Source organism: Elephas maximus, chromosome 24, assembly GCF_024166365.1.
Source record: "Elephas maximus indicus isolate mEleMax1 chromosome 24, mEleMax1 primary haplotype, whole genome shotgun sequence".
In the NCBI taxonomy this organism is placed as follows: Eukaryota; Metazoa; Chordata; class Mammalia; order Proboscidea; family Elephantidae; genus Elephas; species Elephas maximus.
Genome location: NC_064842.1, coordinates 41,064,165 through 41,079,733, shown reverse-complemented (window position 1 = coordinate 41,079,733; position 15,569 = coordinate 41,064,165). Strand labels below are relative to the sequence as shown.

At 37.9% G+C, this 15,569-nt stretch overlaps 1 protein-coding gene across 3 annotated transcripts in view; it reads right to left on the bottom strand.

Annotated features, from left to right (window-relative positions):
* Positions 1 to 15,569, bottom strand: part of RASAL2 (RAS protein activator like 2) — a 432,719-nt gene that overhangs the window by 286,339 nt on the left and 130,811 nt on the right. The gene's annotated exons all lie outside the window — the stretch shown is intronic.

Sequence of the window (15,569 nt, the reverse complement as noted above, 5' to 3'; positions counted from 1 at the left end):
ATTTCTATTATCATAAAGCAATAATTATTTTAATTTGTTTATATATTCTCTAAATTTATACATTTGTATATTAAATAAATGTTGAAGTACTTGGCTTTCCCAGAGCATAATATAAATTAGAGGACCTTACAATTCTAAAATTTTCCTTTGTAAATTAAAAACAACAAACAAACCAAAAAAAAACCTCAGGAATGTAAATTTACACAAAGAAACAACATCAAGCCATAATCTCTATTTATGACGTATCACACCATCCACAAAAATTAATCTGCAATGGAAAATAGACTTAGATGTAAACTATAAAAGTAAAGGCTTATAAAAGAAAACATGAGAATATTTTTGTGGCCTGAGAGTAGGCAAAGATTTCCTGGGACACAGAAAGTAACAGCCATGGAAGAAAAGCATTAATAAACCTGACTTCATAAAAATTTAAAACTTCCACTCAATAGAAGAGATCATTAAGGAAATCAATAGGCAAGCCACAAAATGGTACATATTCACAATACAAATGTTTCACCATATATTCTAGAATAAAGAACTTCTACAACACATTAATAAAGACAACACAACTTTTAAAATAGACAAAAGATTTAAACAGAACCTTCATAAAGAATTATATGAATGGCCACGAAGGAATGAAAAAGTGCTTAACCTATTAGTCATAAAAAAAAAAAAAAAAGATCCATTGCCATTGAGTCAAATCCGACTCACAGCAACCCTACAGGGCAGAGGAGAACTGCCCCACACAGTTTCCAAGGAGCGCCCGATGGATTCGAACTGCCGACCTTTTGGTTAGCAGCCGTAGCTCTTAACCACTACACCATCAGGGTTTCCTATTAGTCATTAGAGAAATGTAAGTTATTACCACAATGAGCTACCACTCACACTCACTAGAATGGCTAACATTTAAAGGGCTAATGACAGCAGATGTTGGTGAGAATGTGGAGCAACCAGAACTCTCATAACTGGTAATGGGAGCATGAAATTTCACAAATATTATGGAACAAATTTGGCAGTTTTTTTTTTAATAAGGTTAAATACACACCTACCCAACCTAGCAACTCCACTCCTATTTACTTAAGAGAAATGAGAGCATATATACCTGTACTTGAATGTTCATAGCAGCTGTATTTATAATAGTCACAAACTGGGAACAACCCAAATGTTTATCATAGTTGAGTGGATAAACTGATATTTTCATGCAGTGGAATAATGCTAAGCTATACAAAGAACAAACTACTCATATGCAAACCAGTGTAGAGGAATCTTACAGACAGTGTGCAAACAAAAGAAACCAGACACACAAGAATACATATTGTATGATTCCGTTTATGTGGAGTCCTAGATCAGGCAAAACTAATCTGCAATAGAAAAATTATAAATCAGAAATACACTGAGGATAATGCGTGCCACATTTCTTACTACTGGAGAACTAGGAGGAGCCCTCATGGCACAGTGGTTGTGAGCTTGGCTACTAGGCAAAAGGTTGGCAGTTCGAATCCAGCAGCCGCTCCTTGGAAACCCTATAAGGCAGTTCTACTCTGTCCTATAGGGTCACTATGAGTTGGAAGAGACTCAATGGCAGTGGGTTTTTTTTGGGGGGGGGTGGGGGGCGGGTTGGCGGAGTTACAAATATGGAGGTAGTAAAAACTCAGAAGGTACTCTGACTCCAACTCTTGGTTTCTAAATACCATACTGCAGTAAGAAGAACCAGGGTTCCTTACAGAAAAAACTGACTCCAAGGATGAGACAGAGAAGGTACTAGAAGAGGCTAAAACATCTTCCTGTGCCAGAAAATAACGCAATGCTTAGGTATTCATGGAGACATATCAAAAAGATGCAGTAAACCAGGTTGGAGGGGCTGCCCACTAACCAAATCCAGGAACACTTGAGTATTCAAATAAATGATGATTTGAATAAAGCATCCATGAATTCCTACTGATATATAATAAATGAATAAGCAGGAAAGAAAAATTCTTCCTTATAGTAAAATGCTAACTATAAATATGGAAGGAATGATGGCGTTAGAAAATCATTAATGGACACTAAAATTAGTGGGTAAAAATTTGATGAGGAAGAAGATATTTACAGTCTCAAAGTATCACTCCACAAATTACCTATTAATTACAAGGGAGAAACAGCAAATTTAGAGTTCGAAAACCTGGCACATCCCATCTTAACCAAGCAATCAGTTTTCACCACCAATATTGGGACAAACTGGTATTATGTACCTCCTGATATAATAAACTCTGAAGTTCACAACATCACTTGTGTACTATTCTTGCCAAAAATGTATTACCTGAATCTAATCATGCACAACATCAGGCAACCCCAAACTCCCAAATTAAAGGACATTCTACAAAATAACCATCCTGCATGCTTCCAAAGTGTCATGGTCAAAAAAAAAAAAAAAGAACAACAAAAAACGGAAGGCTATGGAACTATTCCAATTTTAAAAAGAGTAAAGAAAGACAATTAAATGTAATGCATTATTCTGAAATGGATTCTGAACTGGGAAAAAAATAGCTGCAAAAGTTTCGGTTTTTTTGGTGGACAATTGACAAAATTTCAGTATGGGGTATGGACTAGATAATAGAATTACATCACTGTCAAATTTCTTGATTTTGAATCATTTTACTGTGGTCATGCAACAGAACGTCTTTGTTCTTACGAACTTATACACTGAAGAATTAGAGAAAAAGGAGTGTGATGTTTCCAACTTACTCTTAAATGACTCAGGAAAAAGCTGTATAGAGAAGTAGATAAAATCTGATATAAGCCTGGGTGGTGGCAAGCAATTTGCAATGGACTGCTAATCAAAAGGCTAGTGGTTCAAACCCAGGAAGCAGCTCTGCGAAGAAAAACCCTGGCAATCAGCTTCTTTATTGATTACAGCCAAGATAACCTATTGACACAGTTTGCAACTCTGTAACTCATGGGGGTCACCATGACTCTGGGCTGACTTGACAGCAGCTGGCAACAACAAAATATGATAAAACGAATGGGGCAACATGTATAATAATTATTGAATCTAGGTAAAAGGCATATGGAAGTCTCTTGCACTTTACAAATTTTCAGTCGGTCTGAAATTATATCAAAATAAAACACTACAAAACTGAATTTAAAAAATGCAAAACTACTTCCATTGCGTCTATAATACAGATATTTCTATCATTAATACTGTAACATTCTCTGAGAGTATATTTTGAATGTTACAAGGAAATATCTAGTTTCACAGTTTTTACGGAGGAGGGAACTTAAGATCAACCCATTAGGGGAGTCATTGTTTAGGAAGGATTTTGTTTCTGTTTGGTGATGAAAAATTTGGGAATGGTGATTATTACAAAATATGATTAATTTACTTGGTGTCACTAAATTGTACATATAAAAATACTAAATTGGCAAATGTTGTTATATGTATTTTTAAACAATTAAAAAAAAAAAAAGACCACTCTATTAAAATACTTCAGTGGGAGATTAAGGCTGTAATTTTGGGAAAAGTTGCACAGTAGGAGTAAAACTTGAGCCCTGTAACCAGTATTGAGAAATTCAAAGACTCAAAGTTAAATGAGAAAATATTCTTATACACCACACCCCCAATGATAAAAAAAAAAAAAAATACACTGAACAAACTCTAACAACACTGAAAAGAGAAATTGACAGTTTGACAATAATAGTAGGAGATTTCAACACACCAGTCTGAGTAAAGGACAGCACATCTAGAAAGAAACTCAACAAAAGACACAGAAGATCTAAAGGCCACAATCAGCCAACCTGAACTCATAGACATATACAGAACACTTCACCCAACAGCTGAAAATATACATTCTTTTCCAATGTACACGGAACGTTCTCCAGAATGGACCACATCTTAGGCTGCAAAGCAATGTTCAACAAAATCCAAATACTGAGATAATACAAAGCACCTTCTCTGGTCACACCACCGTCAAAGTAGAAATAATCAACACGAAGAGCAAGAAAAAAAAAATTAAGTACATGTAAACTGAATTACGCCCTACTTAAAAGCTCTGAGTAATAGAAGAAATCAAAGACAGAATGAAAAAAAAATTACTAGAATCAAGCAAATATGAAAATGCATCAAACCGGAACATCTAGAACACAGCAAAGGCAGTGCTCAGAACTCAATCAATAGCAATAGATGCACACATCAAAAAAGATGGGACAAAATCAAAACATTAGCTACAAGAACTCAAACAAATAGAGAACAACAAAAGAAGACCAGAGCCACCATAATAAAGAAATTAATAAAGTTCAGAGCAGAAATAAATGAAATAGAGAATAGAAAAACAATAGAAAGCATCAACAAAGCCAAAACTTGGTTCTTTGAAAGAAACAAAATTGACAAACCATGGGCGAAACTGACAAAAGAAAAACAGGAGAGGACACAAATAACCCAAATAAGAAATGAAACGTGGGACATTATAACAGACCCAATAAAAACAAAAAGGATCATAACAGAGCACTATGAATAACTATACTCCAACAAATTTGAAAACCTAGAAGAAACGGACAAATTTCTAGAAAAACACTATCTATCCAAACTAACAGAAAATGATGTTGAAAGACTGGACAGACCTATAAAAAAGCGAACAGACTGAAAAGGTAATTTAAAAACTTTCAACAAAAAAAAAACCCTGACCCAAATGGCTTCACTGAAGAATTCTACCAAACATTCAAAGAAGAGTATATACCAGTATTACTCAAATTACTTCAGAACATAAAAAGGAAGGGATACATGTGAATTAATTCTATGAAGCCAGCATAACCGATACCAAAACCAGACAAATACACCACAAAAAAAGAAAATTATAAACCAGTATCTCCTATTATAATAGATGTAAAAATACTCAACAAAATTCTGACCAATAGAATCCAGCATCCTATCAAAAAAATAATACACCACGACAAAGTGCGATTCCTACCAGGTATATAAAGATGGGTCACAATGAGTCAGAACTGACTTGATGGCAGTCCATTTCATTGGTAAGAAACCCTGGTGGTGTAGTGGTTAAGTGCTACAGCTGCTAACCAAAGGGTCGGTCGGCAGTTCAAATCCACAAGGCGCTCCTTGGAAACTCTATGGGCCAGTTCTACTCTGTTCTATAGGGTCGCTTTGAGTCAGAATCAACTCAAAGGCTCAGGATTCTAGGTTTATATAAAGATGGTTCAACATTAGAAAATGAATCAATGTAATCACCAAGTCCCCCATGCGTCTGTCAGTTTCTTGAACTGTCGGGGCTTGCAGGTTGCTGTGACGCTGGAAACTATGCCACCAGTATTCAGATACCAGCAGGGTCACCCATGGAGGACAGGTTTCAGCTGAGCTTCCAGACTAAGACAGGCTAGGAAGAAGGACCCGGCAGTCTACTTCTGAAAAGCATTAGCCAGTGAAAACGTTATGAATAGCAGCAGAACACTGTCTGATATTGTGCTGGAGGATGAGCCCCCCAGGTTGGAAGACACTCAAACGATGACTGGGGAAGAGCTGCCTCCTCAAAGTAGAGTCGACCTTAATGACGTGGATGGCCTAAAGCTCTCAGGACCTTCATCTGCTGATGTGGTATGACTCAAAATGAGAAGAAACAGCTGCAAACATCCATTAATAATTGGAATCTGTAATGTACGAAATATGAATCTAGGAAAATTGGAAATCGTCAAAAATGAAATGCAATGTATAAACATCGATATCCCAGGCATTAGTGAGCGGAAATGGACTGGTATTGGCCATTTTGAATCAGACAATCATAGTCTGCTATGCTGGGAATGACAGCTTGAAGAGGAATGGTGTTGCACTTATCGTCAAAAAGAACATTTCAAGATCTATTCTGAAGTACAACGCTGTCAGTGATAGGATACACCTACAAGGAAGACCAGTTAATATGACTATTATTCAAATCTGCACACCAACCACTAGGGCCAAAGATGAAGAAACAGAAGATTTTTATCAGCTGCTGCAGTCTGAAATTGATTGAACATGCAATCAAGATGCATTGATAATTGCTGGCGATTGGAATGCGCAAGCTGGAAACAAAGACAAAGGATCGGTAGTTGGAAAACAAGGCCTTGGTGATAGAAACAATGCTGGAGATCAAATGACAGAATTTTGCAAGGCCAACGACTTCTTCATTGCAAATACCATCTTTCACCAACATAAACAGTGACTATACACATGGACCTCGCCAGATGGAACACAGAGAAATCAAATTGACTACATCTGTGGAAAGAGACGATTGAAAAGCTTGATATCATCACTCAGAACAAGGCCAGGGGCCGACTGTGGAACAGACCATAAACTGCTCATATGCAAGTTCAAGCTGAAACTGAAGAAAATCAGAGCAAGTCCACGAGAGCCAAAATATGACCTTGAGTACATCCCACCTGAATTTAGAGACCATCTGAAGAATAGATTTGACACATTGAACACCAGTGACTGAAGACCGGACGAGTTGTGGAATGACATCAAGGACATTACACATGAAGAAAGCAAGAGGTCACTGAAAAGATAGGAAAGAAAGAAAAGACCTAGATGGATGTCAGAGGAGACTCTGAAACTTGCTCTCAAACGTCAAGCAGCTAAAGCAAAAGAAAGAATTCATGAAGTAAAAGAACTGAACAGAAGATTTCAAAGAGCGTCTTGAGAAGACAAAGTATTGTAATGATATGTGCAAAGAGCTGCAGATGGAAAACCAAAAGGGAAGAACAAGCTCGGCGTTTCTCAAGCTGAAAACTCTGAAGAAAAAAATGCAAGCATCGAGTTGCAATAGTGAAGGATTCAACGGCGGAAAATATTAAACTACACAGGAATCATCAAAAGAAGATGGAAGGAATACACAGAGTCATTACACCAAAAAGAATTAGTCTATGTTCAGCCATTTCAAGAGTGGCATATGATCAGGAACCGATGATAATGAAGGAAGATGTCCAAGCTGCTCTGAAGGCACTAGCGAAAAACAAGCCTCCAGGAATTGATGGACTATCAATGAAGGTATCTCAACAAACAGAAGCCGTGCTGGAGGTGATTACTTGTCTATGCCAAGAAATATGGAAGACAGCTTCCTGGCCAACTGATTGGAAGAGATCCATATTTATGCCTATTCCCAAAAAAGGTGATCCACAGGTGGACGTTTGAGACTATGTTGGCATCTACTGCCTGGAGGGGAGATGAGAGGGTGGAGGGGGTTAGAAGCTGGCAAGATGGACACAAAAAGAAGAGAGTGGAGGGAAAGAACGGGCTGTCTCATTAGGAGGAGAGTAATTGGGAGTGTGTAGCAAGGTGTATATGGGTTTTTGTGTGAGAGACTGGCTTGATTTGTAAACTTTCACTTAAAGCACAATAAAAATTATTTTTTTTTTTTAAAAAAAGGTGATCCAACCGAATGTGGAAATTATAGAACAATATCATTAATATCACATGCAAGCAAAATTCTGCTGAAGATCATTCAAAAACGGCTGCAGCAGTATATTAACAGGGAACTGTCAGAAACTCAGGCTGGTTTCAGAAGAGGACGTGGAACCAGGGATATCATTGCTGATGTCAGATGGATGCTGGCTGAAAGCAGAGAATACCAGAAGGATGTTTACCTGTGTTTTATTGACTATGCAGAGGCATTCGACTGTGTGGATCATAACAAACTATGGATAACATTGTGAAGAAAGGGAATTCCAGAACACTTAATTGTGCTCATGAGGAACCTTTACATAGATCAAGAGGCGCTTGTTCACACAGAACAAGCGGCTACTGATTGGTTTTAAGTCAGGAAAGGTGTGCGCCAGGGTTGTATTCTTTCACCATACCTATTTAATCTGTATGCTGAACAAATAATATGAGAAGCTGGAGTATACAAAGAAGAACAGGGCATCAGGATTGGAAGAAGACTCATTAACAACCTGTGTTATGCAGATGACACACCCTGCTTGCTGAAAGTGAAAAGGACTTGAAGCACTTACTCCAAAAATGAGGATCAAAACCACAGCCTTCAGTATGGATTGCACCTCAACATACAGAAAACAAAAATCCTCACAACTGGACCAATGAGCAACATCATGATAAATGGAGAAAAGATGGAAGTTGTCAAGGATTTCATTTTACTTGGATCCACAATCAACAGTCATGGAAGCAGCAGTCAAGAAATCCAAAAGACCCATTGCATTGGGTAAATCTGCTGCAAAGGACTTCTTTAAAGTGTTGAATACCAAAGATGTCACCCTGAAGAGGAAGGTGCACCTGACCCAAGCCATAGTATTTTCAATTGCATCATATGCATGTGAAAGCTGGACAATGAATAAGGAAGACTGAAGAAGAATTGACGCCTTTGAATTGTGGTGTTGGCAAAGAGTATTAAAATACCATGCACTGCCAAAAGAATGAACAGATCTGTCTCAGAAGAAGTTCAACCAGAACGCTCCTTAGAAGCAAGGATGGCAAGACTGCATCTTACATGCTTTGGACATGTTGTCAGGAGGGCTCAGTCCCTTGCAAAGGATATCATGCTTGGCAGAGTACAGGGTCAGCAGAAAAGAGGAAGACCCTCAACGAGGTGGACTTTCACAGTGGCTACAACAGTGAGCTCAAGCATTACAACGATTGTAAGGATGGCTCGTTCCGTTGGGCATAGGGTTGCTATGAGTCGGAACCGATTCTGCAGCACCTAACGACAACAGCAACAACAATCACCACATAAAGAAAATAATCAAATGATCATCTCAATCAATGCAGAAAAAGCATTAGACAAAGTCCCACACCCATTCTTGTTAAAAACTCTCAATAAAATAGGTAGAGAAGGGAAATTTCTCAACATAATAAACAGCACCTATACAAAACCAACAGTGAACATCATTCTTAATAGAGACACGCTGAAAACATTCCTCTTGAGAACAGAAACAAGGCAAGGATGCACTTTATCACTGCTCCTATTTAACAGTGTGCTGTTAAGTCCTAGCTAGAGCAATAAGGCAAGAAAAAGAAATAAAGGGCATCCAAACTGGTAATGAAGAAGTAAAACTGGTCCTATTTGTGGATGATATGATTAGAAAACCTAGTGGACTCCATGAGAAAACTACTGGAACTAATACAAAGATACAACAGAGTAGCAGAATACATGATAAACATACAAAAAGTAGCTGGATTCCTATACACCAGAAAAGAGAATGACAAAAAGGAAATCAGGAAAATAAGACCATTTATAATAGCCTCTAAAAAAATAAAATGTATAAGAACAAATCTAACCAGGAATGTAAAAGACCTATACAAAGAAAACTACAAAATGCTACTAAAAGAAACCAAAAAGAAAGCCACATAAAATGAAAAACATACCATGCTCACGGATAGGTAAACTCAACATTTATGAAAATGTCAATTCTACCCAAAGCAATCTACAAATACAATCCAATCTTGATCCAAATATCAACCAAAACCAAAAACCAAACCCAGTGCCGTCAAGTCGATTCCGACTCACAGCGACCCTATAAGACAGAGTAGAACTGCTCCATAGAGTTTCCAAGGAGCACCTGGTGGATTCGAACTGCCAACCCTTTGGTTAGCAGCCGTAGCACTTAACCACTACGCCACCAGGGTTTCCCCAGATATCAACAGCATTCTTTAAATAGATGGAAAAACTAATCATTGACTTTATATGGAAAGGGAAGAGGCCTCAGATAAAGAAAGGATGACTGAAGAAAAATAAAGTAGGACTCACCCTACCTGACCTCAGAACCTACTATACAGATACAGTGGTCAAAACAGCCTGGTACTGGCACAACAACAGATACATTGACCAATGGAGCAGAATTGAGAACACAGATGTAAATCCATCCACCTATGATCACCTGATCTTCAACAAGGGCCCAAAGTCCATCAAATGGGGAAAATATGGTCTTTTTAACCAATGGTGCTGGCAAAACTAGATATCCATCTACCAAAAAAATGAAACATGACCCACACCTCACACCATACACAAAAACTAATTTAAAATGGATCAAAGACCTAAATATAAAACCAAAAACTATAAAGATCATAGAAGAAAAAATAGGATCAATACTAGAGGCCCTGATACACAGCATTGACAGGATACAAAACATAATTAACGCAACACAAACTTCAGAAGATAAGCTAGATAACTTGAATTTTCTAAAAATTAAACACACTTATCAAAAGACTTCACAAAAATTGTAAAGAGAGACTGGGAAAAATTTTGGGGCTATGACAAATCAGACAAAGGTCTAATCTCTAAAATTTACCGGGAAATCCAACACCTCTACAACAAAAAGACAAAAAATCCTATTAAAAAATGGGCAAAGGAAATGAAAAGACACTTCACCAAAGAAGACATTCAAACAGCTAACAGACACATGAGGAAATGCTCATGATCGCTAGCCATTAAAGAAATACAAATCAAAACCACAATGAGATACCATCTCACCCCAACGTTACTGGCACGAATCAATAAAACAGGAAATAACAAATGTTGGAGAGGCTGTGGGGAGATCAGAACTCTCAAGCACTGCTGGTAGGAATGCAAAATGATACGACCATTTTTGAAAACGATATGGTGCTTCCTTAGAAAGCTTGGAATAGAAATACCACATGATCCAGCAATCCCATTCTTAAGAATGCATTCTGAAGAAATAAGAGCTGTCACGTGAATAGACATATGCACACCCATGTTCACTGCAGCATTGTTCACAAGAGCAAAAAGATGGAAACAACCTAGATGACCATCAACAAATGAGTGGTAAACAAACTATGGTACATACACACAATAGAGTACTATGCAATGATAAAGAAAAATGATGAATCTGTGAAGCATCTCACAACATGAATGAATCTGGAAGGCACTAACGCTGAGTGAAATAAGTCAATCACAAAAGGACAAATATTGTATGAGACCACTACTATAAAAACTCATGAAAAGGTTTACACACAAAAAGAAGCAATCCTTGATGGTTATAAGAGAGGGGAGGGATGGGAATGGAAAAACACTAAATAGACAAGTGGTAACTTTGGTGAAGGGTAAGACAGGACACAATACTGGGGAAATCAACATAACTTGTCGAAGGCAAGGTCATGGACATGCCCAAAGTCCCTGAGGGACCGACTTACTGGGCTGAGGGCTGTGGGGACCATGGTCTCAGGGAACATCTAGCTCAATTGGCATACTATAGCTTACAAAGAAAATGTTCTACATTCTACTTTGGTGAATAGAGCCTGAAGTCTTAAAAGCTTGTGAGTGGCCATCTAAGATACTCCACTGGTCTCACCCTGTCTGGAGCAAGAAAGAGCAAAGAAAACCAAAAACACAAGGGAAAGATTAGTCCAATGGACTAACGGACCACAACTACCACAGCCTCCACCAGACTGAGTCCAGCACAACTAGATGATGCCCAGCTACCACCACTGACTGCTCTGACAGGAAGCACAAGAGAGGGTCCCAGACAGAGCTAGAGAAAAATGTAGAACAAAATCCTAACTCACAAAAAAAGACCAGGCTTACTGGCTTGACAGAGATTGGAGAAACCCCGAAAGTATGGCCCCCAGACACCCTTTTAGCTCAGTAATGAAATCACTGCTGAGGTTCACCCTTCAGCCACAGATTAGACAGGTCCATAAAACAAAATGAGACTAAAGGGGTACACTATCCTAGGGGCAAGGACTAGAAGGCAGGCAGGGACAGGAAAGCTGGTAATGGGGATCATGAGGTCGAGAAGGGGGAGTGCTAACATGTCGTGAGGTTGGTAACCAATGTCAGAAAACAGTATGTTTGCTAATTGCTTAATGAGAAGCTAGTTTGTTCTGTAAACCTTAATCTAAAAGTACAATAATAAAAAAAGGTTTTTTAAAGAAAATTTTCTTATACACCAAACACGTGAGCTTATGGTTAAGAAGAACTGTGGTAGTTTCTAAACTCATCAACTCAATTCTTTTGAGAAACTACCACAATTCTTACCATAAGCTTCCCTATTTACTTTAGGAATGGGGAACTAGACAATATTAAATAACAATGAAAAAGGATCAAGCAAAATCAGAAAACAGAAAGAGCCACAGATTGAGGACATGACCATTTTTAAGTAGGAAGGAACAGCCAAAGAAATAAAGGCGAAGATTCAACTCCTCATAGCTGGCCAACGGTTGATTTGACAAATGCTCAAAATTATCTTCTATCATCATGAAAACCTGACTTCATTCAGTCATTTATTTCTCCAAACTTTATCTTTAATCTGAAATTAAGACAGTAACTTGGTACTCTTCATATTCTGCATTTTCCCAAAAGATATAAATTTTTAAGAAAAAATATTCATAGGACTTATAATTTCCTAAAATTTGAAACAACGACCTTAGTACCACTGAATTAGTATATTTACTAAGAATCCTACTGATTGAATCCAGCTGATTCAAATGTCAGCCCAAAAATGTTTCTGCAGCCTCAAGCAACAACTAATTATTTTTAAATTTTCTTTAATAAGCTGCAATGTTTAAAGCACAGCCTTAAGAACCATTCTGGTTGCTAAGTCAAAAGTAACAACTAAATTCTTTGGATAAATATGCAAGTACTTATATTCACACAGAGCCATTATTTGAAATTTTTATTGACCACTAACTGCATTAGGACTAGAAGGACAAAAAAGAACAGGACACTCTCTCTCTGCCCTCTTGGAACTTCGAGTTGACCAGGAAATGGAAAGTACAGGATGTTAGAAAGCATGCAGTAAAGTCATTTTTACCAAATCTAGGACATAAGGGATGGAACCAATTTCTTCTCAGATTCTCTTGGATCTATAGTCAGTTCTGGCATAATGTGATACAAGCTGTCTCTGGGTTACGAACAACTGACTTACAGACAACTCGTACTTAAGAACGGACTGCCATAAGCCTATTACGGTTCGTAATAACGAATGCACCTTTCTGGTATTCTCTGCTTTCAGCCATGATCCATCTGCGATCAGCAATGCTATCCCTCATTCCATGTCTTTTTCTGAATCCAGCCAGAATTTCTGGCAGTTCCCTGTAGATATACTGCTGTAACCGCTTTTGACTGATCTTCAGCAAAATTTCACTTGTGTGATATTAATATTGTTCAATAATTTCCACATTCTGTTGGATCACCTTTCTTTGAAATGGTACAAATATGGATCTATTCCAGTCGGTTGGCCAGGTAGCTGTCTTTCAAATTTCTTTGCATAGATGAGTGAGTGCTTCCAGCACTGCATCCATTTGTTGAAACATCTCAATTGGTATTCTGTCAATTCCTGGAGCCTTGTTTTTTGCCAATGCCTTCAGTGCAGCTTGAACCTCTTCCCCTAGTACCATCGGTTCTTGATCATATGCTACTTCCAGAAATGGCTGAACGTCGACCAAGTCTTTTTGAAACAGTGACTTTGTATATTCCTTCCATCTTCTTTTGATGCTTCCTGCGTAGAATCCTTCAATATTACAACTTCAGGCTTGAGTTTTTTCTTCAGCTCTTTCACCTTGAGACATGCCGAGCGCGTTCTTCCCTTTTGGTTTCCTATCTCCAGGTCTTTGCACATTTCATGATAACACTTTTCTTTGTCTTCTCAAGCCGCCCTTTGAAATCTTCTGTTCAGCTTTTATTTCATCATTTCTTCCTTTCCCTTACATTCAACAGCAAGTTTCAGAGTTTCTTCTGACATCCATTTTGGCCTTTTCTTTCTTTCCTGTCTTTTTAACAACTTCTTGTTCCTTCATGTATGATGTCCTTGATGTCATTCCACAACTCGTCTGGTCTTTGGTCATTAGTGTTCAATGCATCAAATCTATTCTTGAGATGGCCTCTACATTCAGGAGAGATATACTGAAGGCTATACTTTGGCTCCTGTGGACTTGTTCTCATTTTCTTCAACTTCAATTTGAACCTGCATAGGAACAACTGATGGTCTGTTCCACAGGTGGTCCCTGTCCTTGTTCTGACTGATGATATTGAGCTTTTCCAACACTTCTTTCCACAGACGAAGTTAATTTGATTCCTGTGTATTCCATCTGGCATGGTCCATGTATACATAGTCACAGTTTATGCTGGTAAAAAAGGGTATTTGCAGTGAAAAAGTCATCGGTCTTGTGAAATTCTATCATGTGATCTCCAGTGTTGTTTCTATCACCAAGGCTGTATTTTCCAACTACCAATCCTTCTTTGTTTCCATCTTTCACATTCCAATCATCAGTAATTATCAATGCATCCTATTGCATGTTTGATCAATTTCAGACTACCGGAGTTGGTAAACAATCTTCAATTTCTTCATCTTTGGGCTTAGTGGTTGGTGCATAAATTTGAATAATAGTCATATTAACTGGTCTTCCTTGTAGGCGTATGGATATTATCCTATCACTGACGGCATTGTACATAGAAAGGTAAGATATATACTACACAGTAAGACAAATATTTGATTGACAGTAAATAAGAACCATGTGCACCTGTTCCGACTTACTTACAAATTCAACTTAAGGACTGACTTTGGAACAGATCTTATTCATAACCCAGGGACTGCCTTTACATGCATTTCTAAAAATCTCCACATGGTGTAACACTGCATTTAAAAAAAAAAAAAAAATCACAGAGCTACTGGGAAAGTGGAGTTAAAGACACATCTTCAACAATGGCATTTAAAATGATAGAAAGCTAAGAAAAACTGGCACAGTTTTACACATGTTAAATGATTAAGAAGCACATAAACACTACAATATATATGGCACTTTAACTTGAAAGACACGAAGTTTGCTTGTGGAAATGGTAATCGGATGGATTGCAGCTTTTGAGTTACTGTGAAGCAGTGGAAGGAGGGTTATCTGAAATTGGATGGACAGCTGTAACACCAGATGTGGATGGGCATGTCTCATAACACATGCAGAGAGCTGAGGTAGGTAGTAGTTGTTTGAGGTGTGTGTTTTTAGTATTCCTATGAAGCTTGTTTCAGATAGGTAGAGCTTTATCCATTCGACTAATGTTTCTCACAGACGAATGGCATATAAGGAAACAGGAAATTCAGGTAATGCTCCAATTGTTTCCTAATATCGATTTTGTGGCACAAATCTTCATTTTCAAAACAAGCACTACAGCAGAACTATTTTCTATTCTCTTCTATATAGCTGGTAATGGTGAAAACCCGGCAAAAATCAGCAGGAGACCCTACTATCAGAAGCTACAATAAAAACAGGGGAAAGTGGCTCTTTAGTTTTTTTAATATTTTTCTTTCCTTCCTCCTCTCTTAATATGAACAATAAGAACCAGAGGAACAAGCCTTGATGTAGACACAAGTGGAAAAAACAAAGCAACAGATCTGCTTCCAGACCAGTGCTTCTCAAATTTGAATGTGCCATCCACCAGGGGATCTTATTAAAATGTAACTTTTGATTTAGTATATGTTTCGGTACAGTCAGGCATGGGACTGACAGCCTACATTTCTAACAAGCTCCTAGGTGATACCTATACTGCTGGTCCATAGATTTCATTGTGAATAACAAGCAATAGATAGATTTTTAAGCTAAAAGGACTAAAGAAGTCCTCAAGTTTCCAGTGAGATTCAGTCACATTCATCAA